Below are 17,417 nucleotides of genomic sequence, written 5' to 3'. Positions count from 1 at the left end.
AGCACAGGCTTGCTTTACAGAATAACACAATAAATGCCCAAGATTTAAAAAAAAATTCACTTCACATTAAACAATGCTCTGTTATGGTTATATCTTAATTTCTTAAATGTTTACATGGAGGAAATGGGATTGGGAAGCATATAAGCCTTGGGATGGAATTTCTAGAACTTTTGCCATTGGATGCACTTGGATCATTAATAGAAGTCATGACTTTTGTGGAGATCAGCAGCCAAGTTCAAAGCTGCCCATTATCCCTGTTCTCGACCTTCCTGTAATAGAAACCTGCGCTGTTGTGTGACGGGATAGATGATGCTAATGGACGGGCCAGTTAAATTTAGGTATAAAATGACCTGGAGAAATGGAACATTCGATGTGCCCCACATTCCCAGAATTGATGTGGTTACAAAAAGTGCTCAAAAATTAAAATTTCAAAACTTCCTTTTTCTCTCGACAGAGCTTGAAAAGATTTGAATTAAACTTTTGGTACCAATTGTTAGCCAGATGTCTATAGAGGCACAAGAGGAAAAGAACTAAAACTCCTCAGAGCTTTTCTTATTCTACGTGTCATATTGGTATTTGTAGAATACAATGCAGATTGACAGATCCACTATGGGATCAATTCTCCAGAGCTGCAGTCCCATTGGATCATGTGTGAGGTCCAAATCGGGATTCTTGCAGGCTGTCCATTCCGTTGCGAGTCTTCAGGCTTGTTGTGCCTATCCTGAGCTGGTTCTCGACCAAGGTGTCACTGCTGAGGTCATGGGGGCAGTGCCAAGGCCTTTGCAGCCACTATGTCAAAATTTCTCTCTTGTGAGTCTACGTGGCATTGCAGTGACAATTTTCACATTGCGAAAAAGGAACAATTGATGACTGAGAAAGGCAATGAATGGGGAACTGGGGCTCCCAGCCGTTTGACAGAACTAGAAGTGAAAGAAATAAAATTGAAGTCAAAGAATCACAGAATTGTTATAATGTAGAAGGAGGCCATTTAGCTCATTGTGTCTGCACAGGCTCTCCGAACGAGTATCATAACTTTGTGCCATTCCTCTCCCTTTTCCCCATACTCCTGCATATTGTTTCTCTTCAAATAATTATCTAATTATCTAATGGAGGGAGTGCAGAGGAGGTTTACTAGGCTGATACCGGAGTTGAGGGGGTTGAGCTATGAGGAGAGGCTGAATAAACTAGGCTTGTACTCGCTAGAGTTTAGAAGAATGAGGGGAGATCTCATTGAGACGTATAAGATGATGAATGGGATGGATAGGATAGAGGTGGAGAGACTCTTCCCGCTCAAAAAAGACAGTAGGACTAGGGGGCACAGCCTCAAGATAAAGGGGAGGCGGTTTAGAACGGAGTTGAGGAGGAACTTCTTCACTCAAAGGGTGGTGAATCTCTGGAATTCTCTGCCCGTTGAAGTGGTGGAGGCTGCCTCGCTAAATATTTTTAAGAAGCGGGTTGATGGGTTCTTGATGAGAGAGGGGATTAAGGGTTATGGGGAGAGGGCGGGAAAGTGGAACTGAGCCACAACAGATCAGCCATGATCTTATTGAATGGCGGGGCAGGCTCGAAGGGCTAGATGGCCTACTGCTGCTCCTATTTCTTATGTTCTTATGTTCTTATGTTCTAATACTGTCCTGAATAGTTCAATTGCCTCCATGACATGTCAAGGCAGCACCTTCCAGACCCAAACAACTCATTGCGTGAAAACATTTTTCTCACACCACACTTACTTCTTTTGCAAACCATTTTACATCTGTGCCATTTTTTTCCTAACCCTTTTACAAGCAGGAATAGTTTCTCTTGATCTGTCCAGTCTTCTCATGATTCTGAACATCTCTATCAAATTTCCCCTTCCCTTTCTTCTCTGCAAAGAGAACAGTCACAACCTCTCCAGTCTTCTATTCTTTTTTAATTAGTCACAACTAAGTTTACATTCGCACTGCAAAGAAGTTACTGTGAAAATCCCCTAGTGGCCACATTCTGGTGCCTGTTCGATTACACTGAGGGAGAACTTAGCATGGCCAGTGCACCTAACCAGTGCATCTTTTGGACTGTGGGAGGAAACTGGAGCATCTGGAGGAAACTCACGCAGACATGGGGAGGACATGCAGATTCTGCACAGACAGTGACCCAAGCCAGGTATCAAAACCAGCTCCCTGGCTCTGTGAGACAGCAGTACTAACAATTGTGCTATGTGCCACATCCTCATCACTAAAATTTCTCATTCCTGAAACCGTTCTTGTTAATCTCTTCTGCACTCTCTCCAATGCATTCACATCCTTCCTATAGTGCGGCACCCAGAGCTGTAAGCAATACTCTAGCTGAGGTTGAAGTAGTGTCTTGTATAGGATCAGCATAACTTCCTTGCACTTGTACTCAATAGACTCAGTAGAATAGAATCCCTGCAGTGCAGAAGAAGGCTATTCAAAACATCAAAATGCAACAACTCTCCGAAACAGCATCTAACCCAGGCCCATTAGTTAAATCTCTGTTCACTACAGCAGGAAGTCTGACAACACCAGGATGAAGTCCAACAGGTTTATTTGGTAGCAAACGCCACTAGCTTTTGGAGCACTACTCCTTCGTCAGGTGAGTGGGAATTCTTTTCACAACCAGGGCATGTACAATCACAAACTTAATTTAAAGAATAATGATTAGAATGTGAGTCTTTACAGCTAATCAAGTCTTAAAGGTACAGACAACGTGAGTGGAGAGAGCATTATGCACAGGTTAAAAAGATATGTATTGTCTCCAGACAGGACAGTTAGTGAGATTTTGCAAGTCCAGGCAAATTGTGGGGGTTACTGATAGTGTGACATGAACCCAAGATCCTGGTTGATGCTGTCCTCATGTGTGCGGAACTTAGCTATTAGTCTCTGCCCAGCGACCCTGTGTCATGAAGGCAACCTTGGAGAATGCTAACTCAAAGGTCAGAGGCCGAATGCCCATGACCTGTTTGCCAACAGGAAGAGATCCCTGGTGATCGTTGAGTGGTGTTCATTCATCCGTTGTCATAGCATTTGCATGGTCTCCCCAATGTGCGATGCCTCGCGACATCCTTTCCTGCAGTGTATGAGGTAGACAACATTGGCCTAGTCGCAAGAGTATGTGCCAAGTGCCTGGTGGATGGTGTTCTCACATGAGATGATAGCGACCGTGTCAATGATCTGGCATGTCTTGCAGAGGTTGCTGTTGCAGAGCAGTGTGATGTTGTGGTCATTGTTCTTCTGAAGGCTGGGTAGTTTGTTGCAGAGAATTGTCTGTTTGAGTCTGTGCATTTGTTTGAAGGCAAGAAGTGGGGGTGTGGGGATGACTTTGGCAAGATGTTCGTCTTCACCAATGACATGTTGAAGGCTCCGGAGAAGATGTCGGAGCTTCTCTGCTCCAGGGGCAGTATGCACACAGACAGTGGGATGGGATGGATGGCTTATGCAAGGGGTAGGGGGACTATGCAAGGAGGGAGAGCTCTGCAAGGAGGGAGTTATGCAGGGGTGGAGACTAAACACTGGGGGCTACGCAAGGATGAGCAATGCAATAGGGGGTGGTTGCTGGTGGGGTGTGCAAGGGGTGTTGGATAGTGCGAGTGACAGCGTGGTGTGGGGGGAGCTTTTATAGGGGGCCAGTGGGAGTGTCCTACTACCTTGATGCTGGTCACTCGAGTTGGTATGGGGGGAGAACATGCCACCAGAGATGTGGAGGAGGGGACCCAATTTCCATGGTGCAAGGGGCTTGGTGATGGGTGGCAGGTGTTCTCCCAATCCACTGGGAGATTGGGATAACCAAATAGCATGGTGGGGCTGGCATGATGGCGCAACTCCCATCATCACAGCTGAATGCTATATTGAAATGGGGTTTGACATCACAGACCCATCCTTGAAGAAAGAAGATTGACCAGCAAGAAAGAAGGTACATCTCCTGGAACACTCTGTGGCTGGAAGATGAACCTTCTCCATGACATTGAATCTGGAATTTTCACCTGTAGATTCTCCGCTCACCCACTGCTGTGGTGTTCTGGGATCCAGGGTCCATGATGGTCACCATCCTGAGCTCCAGATGCAGCCCCAGACATTGTCCAGGAAAGATCCAATGTCTGCAAGCCATGTTGTTCCAGACATTTTCTGGACCGATGTGTTTTCTTGTTTGCACAGCAGACAATTGGACATGGGGAGAAGATTCTGTTCGGGGCTTCATCTGCTCCCATTAGCAGGATGCAAATCAAATTCACGCTCACCTCCAGTGGGTTTCTCCATTAATGGACACCAGCAGAAGATCCTGCAGGAAATTCACACCCTATAAATCCCAATTCTACCCCATTCACCTGTTTGACATTGAAGCTGTTGGCAGGGGATATGGCAGAATTCCTTCCTATAGTCTCCAGAATGGAAAATTCTGCCTTGATAGAATTTTTCAACCAAATTTATTGACAGTTATGGCACAAAGTCATGTCATTGAGTAGTAGAATAGACTGAATAAGCAAAATATTCTGTTCTTGTTCCTTTTATGTGAGGATATCCAGTGTCTAGCCATGTATTGGGGTATTCCACTCTCTAGCTTTGCCTGTAGAACAGTCCAGTTTCAACTGATATATAAATTATCTAGCTACGTACAGAGTGTTCCAGCTATTTTTATGTGTAGCCTTGCATGAATATAGATTATCGCAGTGTCTACCCTTGCATGTGGAGCACCACGTTTTCTAGCTGTGTACGAGGAGTTTTTCAATATCTAGCCATGTATATAGGATATCTCTGTTTCTAGTCATGTACTTTTGGATATTCCAACATCCAGCTGTGTATATGGAGTATCTTAGTGTCTGGCCTTGTAGACACTATTGAGTTACCACAGTCTCTAACCAAGTGAATCAAATTTTGCTGTCTTAAGGTGTGTAAATGAGATATGCCCCATGTCTAGCGACATACATGTGACTGGCAATGTTTATGTGGTGTGTCTGTCATTATATATATGTGTTTCTGCTGCTGCTGAGATCTCCAAGGAGTATCAATGGTTCCTGAAGGAGATTATTTGGGCCCCAACCCAAAGTACCCTCTACATTGACTGTCACACTATTGACTGCTCTGGTGAAGCCATCTGATTTATTAATGACTCTCAAGTTATCAGTTTTACTGGAGCTCTCAATCATTCATACAACTCAAATATATTAAATGTTTCAGAAAAAATTAGAAGCATCTTTGGATTTGTTGGGAAGGAAAATGAAGGAAATTACTGAAAGTGAAATGAAAGAAGAGGCAAAATGGAAGAAATAAAGGTAAATATCTATTTCAATGTTAATATTTAGGAATAAATTATATAATTCTTGAGATATGGCAAGGTCCGGATTTATTGTCCATCTCTATTTGCCCTTAAGATGCTGGTGAAGACTTTCCCTGAAGTTGTAATTGAGGGTAATAAAGAGGTTCTGTTATGGTGGCCACTCCAGGGTCAGGCAATGGCCTGCATCATTAGCGGGCATCTTGGGCCAGTTGTCTTAGAAAACTTGTTGTGTGACTAGGTTGCATTGCAAAGTGTCAGTGTGGAGAAACCTAATTAGATCTCATGTACACTTGGAGTAAAATGTACAGTTCTAGTCTCCATTTTACAAAAAGGATTGATGTGCATTGGACAAAGCAGGTGAGGTTACCAAATTATTATTGTTTGTTTTCAAGGAGTTAAATATAGCTCTTGGGCCTAAAGGGATCAAAGGATAGAGGTGGGGGGGGCGCGAAGGTGAGGGGAGGAGGGAACAGCCATGATCATAATGGTGGTACAGTCTCGAAGGGCCGAATGGTCTACTGTTACTCCTATTTTCCTTGTTTCTATGTTTAAGGGTGGATTTTTTTTTCTGGAGGAAAGAGCCCCACCTAAACTATTGAATCTTTCCTGGTAGCTACTATCTCTCAGTTCTGGCGCCATCTTTGACCAAGTAAACCCTTTACTGATCTTTCCCCGGTGCTCTGTGCTTATTGTAATATGGAGAATAGGGCTGCGATTTTCCCAAAAAAGTGCCATAAAAGCGAGAAAACTGGAGCTATCGGGACCATAACAGTCACACACTCAGATGTTTTTTTTGGGAGAGCAGTGAGTTGTGTGAGTTCTTGGGGATGGGAAGAGGCAGGAGGCCTAGCCCAGCTCCAAGGCATTGGGCACCAATTTGGAAGGGTGGCCGATCTCACAGTGCACTGAGAAACACTCTCCCTACCCACTCCACCAACACAGACATCAGGAAACCCCCCAACGGGAGCATGATTCCCCCTCCCCAACACAGATTTCCAGCACTGGGGCACTGAGACACTCCCAATGGGCCTTCCTTCATGACCCCCCAGTATTGTCCCCCCTCCCCTCCCCCAACACTACAAGTCTAATCACTGCCCTTTATGCTCCATCCCTTCAGGACCTCCATCCCCTTCACCACCTCCTTTGCATAGCCTGTATCCCACCTCCCCCAGGTGCGCATTGCCATTGTGCCAGGTGGGCACTGCCAAGGTGTGTCGAATGAACTATGCATGTTTGAATGCAACTTTAAATATGCTAATCAGCCCCTGCCCTTTCTGGGCATGATCTGGTTTGAGCCACTTAAAAGGGATCAGGATGATTGCAAGCCATTTTGCACTGGGCGCGAAATGATTTTTAGGCTTGCACTCTATTTTCTGGGGTCAACACAATCTGTGCCTGGCATGTTCACCTGACTTGAATGCTTCATATCTAGATTTCAGCCAGCAGTAGATGTAATGAGTCATAGTCACAGAGTCATACAGCACAGAAAGAGGCCTTTCGGCCCATCACATTAGTGCTGGCTATCTATTCCATCCCATTTTCCATCACTTTCTCTGTAACCTTGTATGCTATGGTGTTTCACGTGCTTATCTAAATGGTGTGATGGTTCCCGCCTTGTCACCCTTGCAGGCAGTGAGTTCCAGATTTCTGCCACTCTTGGTTTGAAAAAGCTTTTCCAAAACTCCACTCTAAATCTCCTGCCTCCCAAAATCTATGCCCACTGGCTTTTGATCCCCTATACAAAGGGGAAAAGGTTCTTCCTATCTACCCTATCTAAGTTCTTCATGATTTTGTACCCCTCAAGTCAGGTCCCTCAACAGCATTCACTGCTGTATGGAAAACAACCCCGGCCTAACCAGTCTCTCTACATAGGTGAAACACTCCAGCCCAGGCAACACTCTGTGAATCTCCTCTGTGGCATTTTGGTGGTACGAGTCATTTGGATTTAGAATTCACTGCCTGTGAGTATGGTGGAGACTACTTCTACTGTGGCTTTCAAAAGGGAATTGGATAAACAGCTGAAAGGACAACATTTGCAGAGGGGAGGGTGCAGGAATGGGTCTAACTATGTCACTCTTACAGAAAGCTGGGCCAAATGTTCTGCTTCTGTCCTGTAAATATTCTTGATTCAATGATTCTACGGATCATACTGGTGTCCCGCTGATTGTCCCGCTGAATCCATACTGATTGTTCGCTGGAGCGGGCGGAGTGAAGGAGCACTGAGTAAGGTAAGCGATTACCTTTAAAAACATTTTCGCGGGCTTATTAACATTTACAGCTTTAAAACTACAGAGGAAGTGGGTCACGGGGATTTGTTGGTTAGGATTTTTTTAAACCGCGCTAGGTTTAAAAGGAGGCCTGCTGTAGACAGCGGGCAGCATTGGCGTGGGCAGTGGAGTGAGAGGGAAGCTGAGTGAGCTGCAATGGCTTAGGATCAAAGGGCTTGGCAGAAAAGGGCCAGGTAAGTTTGCCTTGTAAACTGTGTTTAGTAATTACTAAGGGGCAATAATGGAGGGGCATGTGATGTGCTGTTTCTGTATGATGTGGGAGCTGGTGGACCCCAGGATCCTTCCCAGTGACCATGTCTGCAGTAAGTGCTGGTTGCTGGAGGAGCACCAGCTCAAAGTAGATGAGCTGGCCTCTGAGCTTCAGACACTGAGGCTCATCAGGGGGAGGGAGTGTAACCTGGATAATGGGGTGCAAGAGACTTCCACACCCCCTGGACTGGCTCACTCTAAGGGTCAGGAACAAGAGGGGGCTGCTGAGTGGAGGAAGGAGGGTGGGGAGAGGAGGAAGGAGGGTGGGGAGAGGAGGAAGGAGGGTGGGGCCCAAATGCCTCAGCCTCTCAATCTGCATAACAGGTTTGAGGTTCTTGCTTCCAGTGTGGACAAGAACGAGGGCTGTGAGGTTGATGAGCAAACTGCAGACGGTACAGTGATGCAGACACAGGACATAGACAAAGAGAAGGTGAAAAGGGATGTAGCGGTAATTGGGGATAGTGTGGTTAAGGGTATTGACACTGTCTTTTGTCACAATGATAAAGAGCACAGAAGGGTGTGTTGTCTGCCTGGTGCTCGGGTCCACGATGTCGCATCTGAGCTGCAGAGGAACCTGGAGTGGGAGGGTGAGAACCCAGTCGTTGTGGTACATGTGGGTGCCAACGACATAGGCAAAATGCGAACTGAAGATCTGGAGAGGGAGTATGAAAAGCTGGGAATGGAATTAAAAAGCAGGACCGACAAGATGGTTATCTCTGGATTACTACTGAACCGCATGCAGATAGGCATAAAGTAGATAGGATTAAAGAGGTGAATGGGTGGCTCAGGGATTGGTGTGGGAGGAATGGTTTTGAATTTATGGGGCATTGGCACCAGTATTGGGGAAGGTGGGACCTGTTCAGGTGGGATGGTGTTGGTCTGAACCGTGCTGGGACCAGAGTCCTGGCGAATCGTATAAATAGACTGTGGATAGGGCTTTAAACTAATTAGGAGGGGGGAGGGTGCGAGGGTAGGTGAAATTACAGGGTCTAAAGTAAAGGAGAGGGTACAGGTACGGGAAGAGGCCAAGGATGTCCCAATAATAAAGGGAGTAGGGGGCATGAGTAAGGTTGGTAGCGTTCCTTCAAATAGGGTCCAGGTGAAGGCTGGGATGAAGACACTTTATCTGAATGCACGAAGCATTCAGAACAAAGTGAATGAGCTGGTGGCGCAGATCAGCACAAATGGATATGATCTGGTGGCCATTACAGAGACATGGTTGCAAGGTGACAGGGACTGGGAGCTGAATGTACAGGGGTATCAAGTGTTTAGGAAGGATAGACGGGAGGAAAAAGGGCGGGGGGGTAGCTCTGCTGATTCAGGATAGTATCAGGGTGGTAGTAAGGGAAGATATAGGCACCAAAGAGCAGAATGTGGAATCATTGTGGGTGGAGATTAGGAACAGCAAGGGGAGGAAGACGCTGTTGGGTGTCGTCTATAGGCCTCAAATAATGACTTGGAGGTCGGGCGGGCTATAAACACGCAAATAAATACTGCGTGCAGGAATGGAACGGCGATAATAATGGGGGATTTCAATCTACATATTGATTGGTCGACCCATGTTGGACGCGGTGGGCTTGAGGAAGAGTTCTTGGAATGCTGCCGGGATAGTTTCCTTGAACAGTGTGTGTTGGAGCCGACGAGGGAGCGAGCTATCTTAGATCTGGTGTTATGTAATGAGGCAGGTAGAATTAGGGACCTTGTTGTGAAGGATCCTCTTGGGAAGAGTGATCATTGTATGGTGGAGTTTCTGATGCAGATGGAGGAGGAGAAGGTAGGATCCCAGACCTGTGTCCTTTGTTTGAACAGAGGGGAGTACGATAGGATGAGAGAGGAATTGTCAAGTGTAGATTGGGGGCACAGATTGGTCGGTAGGTCTGCTGAGGAACAGTGGAGGATCTTTAAGGAGATCTTTCTTGGTGCTCAGCAGAAATTTATTCCAATGGTAAAGAAGGATCGTAGGAGAAGAGATAATCAGCCGTGGATAACGAAGGAGACAAAGGAGAGTATTAAATTAAAAGCTGATGCATTGAGAGTGGCTAAGAGTAGTGGGCGAGAAGAGGATTGGGAGAGGTTTAAATATCAACAAAGAATGACGAAGAGGTTGATAAAGAAAGGAAGGATAGACTATGAATCTAGGCTAGCACTAAATATAAAAAAGGATAGTAAGAGTTTTTATAAATATATAAAAAGGAGGAGGCTGGCTAGGGTGAATGTTGGACCCTTAGAGGATGAGAGGGGGGATTTAGTGGTGGGGGCTGAGGCCTTGAATAGCTTTTTTGTTTCAGTCTTCACAGAGAAGGACGCAAATAGTTTGCTGGGTGTTAACGATGGAAAGATGGTAGGAGTGGAGTGCCTGAATGAGATCATTGTTACTAGAGAGGCAGTGCTCGACAGACTAGAGGGACTGATGGTGGACAAGTCCCCAGGACCGGATGGAATGCATCCAAGGGTTCTGAAGGAAATGGCAGAGGTGATAGTGGATGCCTTGGTGATTATTGTCCAAACGTCGCTGGATTCTGGGGAAGTGCCGGAAGATTGGAAAACTGCTAATGTTACACCGCTGTTTAAAAAGGGTAGCAGGCAAAAGGCAGGGAATTATAGGCCGGTTAGTTTAACGTCTGTTGTAGGAAAAATGCTTGAATCTGTCATCAAAGAGGAAATAGCGAGGCATCTTGAGAAGAATTGTCTGATAGAGCAGACGCAGCACGGATTCATTAAGGGGAAGTCGTGTCTGACGAATTTATTGGAATTCTATGAGGATGTGTCTAGTGCGGTGGATAGAGGGGAACCGGTGGATGTGGTGTTTCTCGATTTTCAGAGGGCGTTTGAGAAGGTGCCGCACAAAAGGTTGTTACAGAAGGTTAGAGGGCATGGAGTTGGGGGTAAGGTGTTAGCGTGGACAGGGGATTGGCTGTCAAATAGGAGGCAGAGAGTGGGTGTCAATGGGTGCTATTCGGATTGGCGGTTGGTGACTAGTGGAGTGCCCCAGGGATCGGTGCTGGGGCCTCAGCTATTTACCATTTATATAGATGATCTGGAGGAGGGAGCCGAGTGTAAGGTGTCGAAATTTGCCGATGACACAAAGATAAGTGGAACAGCAAATTGTGTGGAGGGTGTGGAAAGTCTGCAGAGGGATCTACTTAGGCTGAGCAAGTGGGCGAGGACCTGGCAGATGGAATACAATGTTGGCAAGTGTGAGGTTATCCACTTTGGTCGGAATAATAGTAGGAAGGGCTACTACTTACAGGGCGAAAAGCTGCAGCATGCTCCGGTGCAGAGGGGCCTGGGGGTCCTCGTGCATGAGTCGCAAAACCCAGCCTACAGGTGCAGCAGGTGGTCAGGAAGGCAAATGGGATGCTGGCCTTCATAGCAAGGGGTATTGAATATAAAAGTAGGGAGCTCTTGCTGCAACTGTACAGGGCACTGGTGAGGCTGCAGCTGGAGTACTGTGTGCAGTTTTGGTCGCTGCACTTGCGCAAGGATATTTTGGCCTTGGAGGGAGTGCAGAGGAGGTTCACTCGGCTGATTCCAGAGTTGAGGGGGTTGAACTATGAAGAGAGGCTGAATAGACTGGACTTGTACTCGTTAGAGTTTAGAAGGATGAAGGGGGATCTCATTGCTATGTATAAGATGATGAAGGGGAGGGATAGGGTAGAGGTGGAGAGGTTCTTCCCGCTCAGAAAGGACAGCAGGACTAGAGGGCACAGCCTCAAGATAAAGGGAGGGGGCAGTTTAGAACAGAGTTGAGGAGGAACTTCTTCACTCAAAGCGTGGTGAATCTCTGGAATTCTCTGCCTGTTGAAGTGGTGGAGGCTGCCTCGCTAAATATATTTAAGACGTGGGTAGATAGGTTTTTGGTAGGCAAAAGGGATTAAGGGTTATGGGGAGAAAGCGGGAAAGTGGAACTGAGCCACTTCATATCAGCCATGATCTTATTGAATGGCGGGGCAGGCTGGAAGGCTAGATGGCCTACTCCTGCTCCTATTTCTTATGTTCTTATGTCTCTTGTGGCATCTCTAAGGTTATGCACATTTGCTAGCCTTCAAGTTGGCCAGAATGTACAAATGTTGGGAAGAAAAGAGTTCATCTCCAATATCTGTTTCCACCCATCCTGAATAAGGCATCATTGTTTCAAACATCCCGACGGAATTCAGCATTTGTGTTTCCTCTCATATTCCATATGGATTTGTAATTCTTATTGCAATGTCATGCACGGAGCATTGCTGCCTGTTTTCCTCACTTTGTCAAAATAGAAGCAGAATTAGAGCTTAAAAGGAGACAAACAAGGAGAGAAAATACACCAGTTAGAGTGACAACTTTGGGATGACTTCCTGCTCACAGCCTTGTAGAGAAAGGTGGCCCTTTGTCTTTTGGTGGCGAAGATCATCCTGCAATGAGAATATTTCAGATGGGGAGGTGGATATAACTCTAAAGGAGACTACCCAGTCTCCCTGTATTTATTGTTAATGGACAATTCCAGTCACAGAACAAGTCATCAAATGTCACTGCATCTCCTATCATTGTTTTTGCAAATAATTTTATGTATTAGAATGTGTGGAAAATATCAGGAAGAGGAATGTGATAATATATTAATGAGCAGCATTAATGTGTAGTTTTGGGATATGGTCAGTTTCTATAGAATCATAGAATCACTACAGTGCAAAAGGAGGCAATTCTACCCATCGAACCTGTGCCTAGTCTCCGACTGAATGTTTATTTAGTGTTTATTAACTGAGGGTTTGAGTTTAAGAGTCATGGGATTATGCTGCAAATAGACAGGACCTTGGTGAGACCACATTTGGAATATTGTGTTCAGTTCTGGTCACCCCACTATAAGAAGGATGTGAAAGCATTGGAGATAGTGCAAAGGAGATTTATCAGGATGCTGCCTGGTTTGGAGAGTAAGTCTTATGAGGAAAGGTTGAGGGAACTGGGTCTTTTCTCTTTCGAGTGGAGGAGGATGAGAGGCGACTTAATAAAGGTTTATAAGATGATGAGAGGGATAGATAGGCTGATGGTAGACTTGCTCTAGAGAGAACTTCAGTATCTGGTACTTTGTCTTGCCGTCTGATGCGTAATATTTTGTGAAGACAAGTCATGTGGAAACGATTGAGCTGTCTTGCATGCCTTCAATACACAGCCCACATTTCACAGGCATGCAGGAGGGTAGTGAGTACCATGGCACTGTAGACCTTCAGTTTTATTGCTGGCTGATTCCTCGACATTTGCATACAGTTGACCGCAGTCTATCGAAAGAAGAACTTGCCTTTGCTATTCTGCATTTAACTTCTGTATCAATAGTCACTGCTTGGGAGAGGGTGCTGCCAAGATAAGTGAACTGGTCCACTGCCTGTAGTTTCTGCCCTTCGATTGTGATTATGGGTTCTGTGTACGGTGCATGAGGAGCAGGCTGGTGCACGACTTTGGTCTTTTTAATGTTGATGGTGAGTCCAAAGTTATCACAAGCCGTGGAAAATTTGTCCATACTGACTTGCAAGTCTGGCTCTGAGCCAGTATACAGGGCACAGTCATCAAAAAAGACGAAGTCTCTCAGAACAGTCTCCTTCACTTTGGTAATAGCTCGGGGTGAAAAGCTTCCCATCCATTCTGTACTTGAGGCTGATTCCAGCAACACTATCCTGGAAGGCATCATTTGGCATGGCAGTAAACATCATGCTGAAAAGTGAGGGCGTGAGCACACAGCCCTGTTTGGCTCTATTGGTGAGTGGGAATGCCTCAGAGGATTCTCTGCCATCCAGTACTCTGGCCATCATGCCATCATGGAACAAAGCCCCCCACCCCCATATGGGTCAACCCTCCCTGCTGATGTTCCTGACAGTACTATCAGCTGAGATCCCCCCTTCACAGCTGTGTGCCCCTCAGGATTTGTAGCAACTGTATCTAAAAAAAACCCTATCTCATGCCGAACAAGATCCCAGGCATCCCCCGCATCGATGCAATAATTGCCCCTCGTGCCTTTCCCTGACCTTGAGGAACACCTTAAGTTCCCTTGGTTCATTTTTCCTCTGGGCTGTACTTTAATAGTACAGATGCTAAATGTACATTTCAATAGAATACATAGCACGGTGCAGGAATCTGATAAGGGCGTACTACTTGGGGATGTTTTGCTTGATGTTCATGAATTGTTTGGGTATATCTCAAAACGCTGGAATGTCAGAGTTTGTCAATATTCTTGTGCCGGGGTTACATCCTGATCTGAAGAAAATGTTGACTTGTGTTGAGTGGGAGGGAAGACAGGACCTAACCAAGCTTGTTAGAGCCCTGTGTAGAGTACTGTGAATGTCAGCTCCAATACCAGAAGCCAAAACCGAGAAGTAAAGTTACACATAATGTATTATACATTATTCAATTGGGGTAGAGGTGGAGGATGTGGGCTGGTAATAAGGCAATCAGCTGGCCGAGGCAGTGACACAAGTGCCTATTTCACCTGCAGTCTCCAGGGACACTGGTCCCGGGACCATATCCAGAAATCTTCAGCTGTGCCATCCTTGCCTCCCCACCACCTGCACTCCCAACAATTCCCTATATCACACACTGGCATTTAATTTAGCCATAAATATCAATATGTGACTGCTGCTTAAAATATTGTCAAATTTACTTGTATAATTTGCTATGCAATGTTATTCCTGTGATAGTATTTTTTTGCTTTTTCCTTGTTTTGATTTTCTTGACCTTGTGAAGCTTCAATTTTACTGTCTAATTATCAGTACTCAATATTGTTTTGGAATGTAATTTCCATTTGCTAGCTGCCAGTAAAATCTGTCTTTATCGAAAAAAAATGTTTTCTTGATTGAGAGAATGCACTTGTATTGACATTGATTTCTGTTCAATGCTAATGAAGTTCTTGAATGTCCTGTTGAAAGTATGAGTGTTCTTCCTCAGTGGACATGAGGGAAGCTGGGGTATGGAGTACGGATGCCATGTGACCAAATTTCAAAATATGGGATTTTATAGTGGGAGTCCCTGTGCCAGACCTTCGATAGGGAACCAGACCTTAGTCCCAGGTTCTGCTCTTTCCCCATGATCCTGCAACAGTCTTTTTGAAGCATGACTTCCATAAAACTTGCTCATGAATCAGTTTCTACCATCTTTTAGACAGTGAATTCCCAATTCATGAAGAGAAGGTAACCTTTTCTGTCACATCAGTATCAATGTCCCACTATCCTGCTGCAGGTACAAGTGGAGCAGCTGGCGGACACAATTAGAGATGAATTTGAAAAGATGCACAAGTTCCTGAATGAGCACAAAGAAGCCATGAGAAACCAACTGAGGCAAGAAGAAGAAAATACATTGAAGAAATCGGAGAGAAATGTCAAAGCAATTATGGGGGATATGCCGTCCTTTGAGAGAAGGATCTCAGCAATACAGGCTCGGCTGAAGATGTCGGAGGCTGCAGAGATACTCAAGGTAATAACTAATATTGAAAAAAATGTTTACTTGATTCAGAGATTGTGCTTGTTTGACAATAATTTCTGTTTTGTGTTTTTTCTCTCTCCTTAGGCTATTAAGGACTTTCTCACCAGGTACGTCCTACCTCATTGTGCGTACTGACCCTGTGTTTTTTCAAAATGCTTTTGTTGCTCATGCACATGATCTCTTTTCCCAATTGTCATGTCCAGCCCCAACGACTGAAGGAAGCTGAGCAAACCATGTCAGTGTTCAGCAAGCGCTTCCAGTTTTTAAGTGTGTGGAAGGGGATGAGGAGAATAATTGAGCCAGGTAAGAGTCAGAGTCCCCTCTCCTTCCATTCCCTCCAATTTGCTCAGTCCCGAGTGGGGGAAATCAGTTTGAATACTCAACCTCTCGTCGACTTTAGAATTGGACAGTTTGTAAAATGGGTTTCCAATCCACAAAGCCAAGGGTGGCAAGTTAAAACTCTGCTCTGTGTACTTCCCCAGCGCAATAGCTGCTTTTCCATTTTGTAGAAACTATTTGGACAACTAACTTTGTGCACTATTACTTGCAATAGTCATGTGTTAGGCATTATAGATAATAGGTTGAGAACAGAAACCATTTGATCTTTTCTTTTTATGAAAGGGGGATGTTTCGAAAAATGCCTTTGTGTACTTTTGCCTTTGTGCATTATGGGTTTCTATATGTGACTGCTGACACCATACCTTATTGATAATGGCTGGAGGGCAGATGCCATTTTATCCACCACATTGAAGAGAAACCACCTTTACTTGGTTAAGGAATAAATATTGATGAAGGATTCACACTACTCAGTGAATCTTGTGTCTACACTATCTACAGACACTGCTATCTGAATCAGGCCAAATAGAACTTAAATGAATTTGTTAGAACAATGTTTCTTGACTTAATGGGTTGCATTAGAACCCTATCGAGGTCCACATGATGTAGAAGTCCCATTAATTTACTCATCTCAAGTTGCTGAGACTAACAGATCTTGAACGGTTGCAATATATTTTCAATAAAGTAGTGCAAACCTATGCTGAGTAAACATGGCAGAAGGAATGATGAGAAAATCCTTCAGAGACTTTGTCTCTGAGCCTCTTGGGTCAAAAGAGCAAAGTGACAATGACCCATAGCACTGTCTCATGATTTGTTCCTGTTTCTGTTTTAGTCGCCACTTCCCATTTGTGTTCTCTTCCAGTTCCAATATCTCTCACCCTTGACCCAAACACAGAAATCACCCAGCTCATCATTTCACAGGATTGTAACACAGTGTATTCCAGAGATTCACTATGAGAAAAGTAGGGCATGCCTTTTCTCTGCAGGCTGGACACTAACATATTGTAAATTATATAAGGATTGATCTCAATAAGGTATTATTTCACTCTCTCCTCCCACTTTTCATTGGCTGATCCAATAGATTTTTTAATATATTTGTTGATCGGATAGGAGCATTACTAGCTAGGCCAACATTTATTGTGCATACCTAACTGCTCTTGAGAAGGTAATGGTGAGCCACTTTCTTGAACTGCTGCAGTCTATGTGGTATGGGTACACCCACAGTGCTGCTAGAGAGGGACTAGCAGGATTTTGACCCAGTGACAGAGAAGGTACAGCAATATATTTCTAAGCTAGGATGATGTGTGGCTTGGAGGGGAATTTCCATGTAGTGGTGTTCCCATTGGCTAGATCTGGTCCCCAGACTCCATGGTTAAAAAGCCCATCTCCATAGTAAGAACATAAGAAATAGGAGCAGGAGTAGGCCATCTAGCCCTTCGAGCCTGCTCCGCTGTTCAATAAGATCATGGCTGATCTGAAGTGGATCAGTTCCACTTTCCCGCTTTCTCCCCATAACCCTTAATTCCCTTGTCTGTCAAAAACCTATCTACCTGTGACTTAAATATATTTAGCGAGGTAGCCTCCACCACTTCAATGAGCAGAGAATTCCAGAGATTCACCACCCTTTGAGTGCAGAAGTTCTTCTTCAACTCCGATCTAAACTGCACCCCCCCCACCTCCCTTATCTTGAGGCTGAGCCCTCCAGTCCTGCTATCCTTTCTAAGCAGGAAAAATCTCTCTACCTCTACCCTATCCATCCCCTTCATTATCTTATACGTCTCAATAAGATCCCCCCTCATCCTTCTAAACTCCAACGAGTACAGACCCAGTCTATTT

The 17,417-nt window shown here is 45.0% G+C and overlaps 1 pseudogene; it reads left to right on the top strand.

Annotated features, from left to right (window-relative positions):
- LOC145348676 (zinc-binding protein A33-like) overlaps nt 1–16,538 on the top strand; it is a 108,741-nt pseudogene extending 92,203 nt beyond the window's left edge.
- Nucleotides 16,539–17,417: the final 879 nt, after the last annotated feature.

Source organism: Carcharhinus amblyrhynchos, chromosome 9 (genome assembly GCF_965287045.1).
Source record: "Carcharhinus amblyrhynchos chromosome 9, sCarAmb.v2.hapA, whole genome shotgun sequence".
In the NCBI taxonomy this organism is placed as follows: domain Eukaryota; kingdom Metazoa; phylum Chordata; class Chondrichthyes; order Carcharhiniformes; family Carcharhinidae; genus Carcharhinus; species Carcharhinus amblyrhynchos.
Note: the sequence above shows the minus strand (reverse complement) of the source record. Positions and strands in the feature narration are given on the sequence as shown.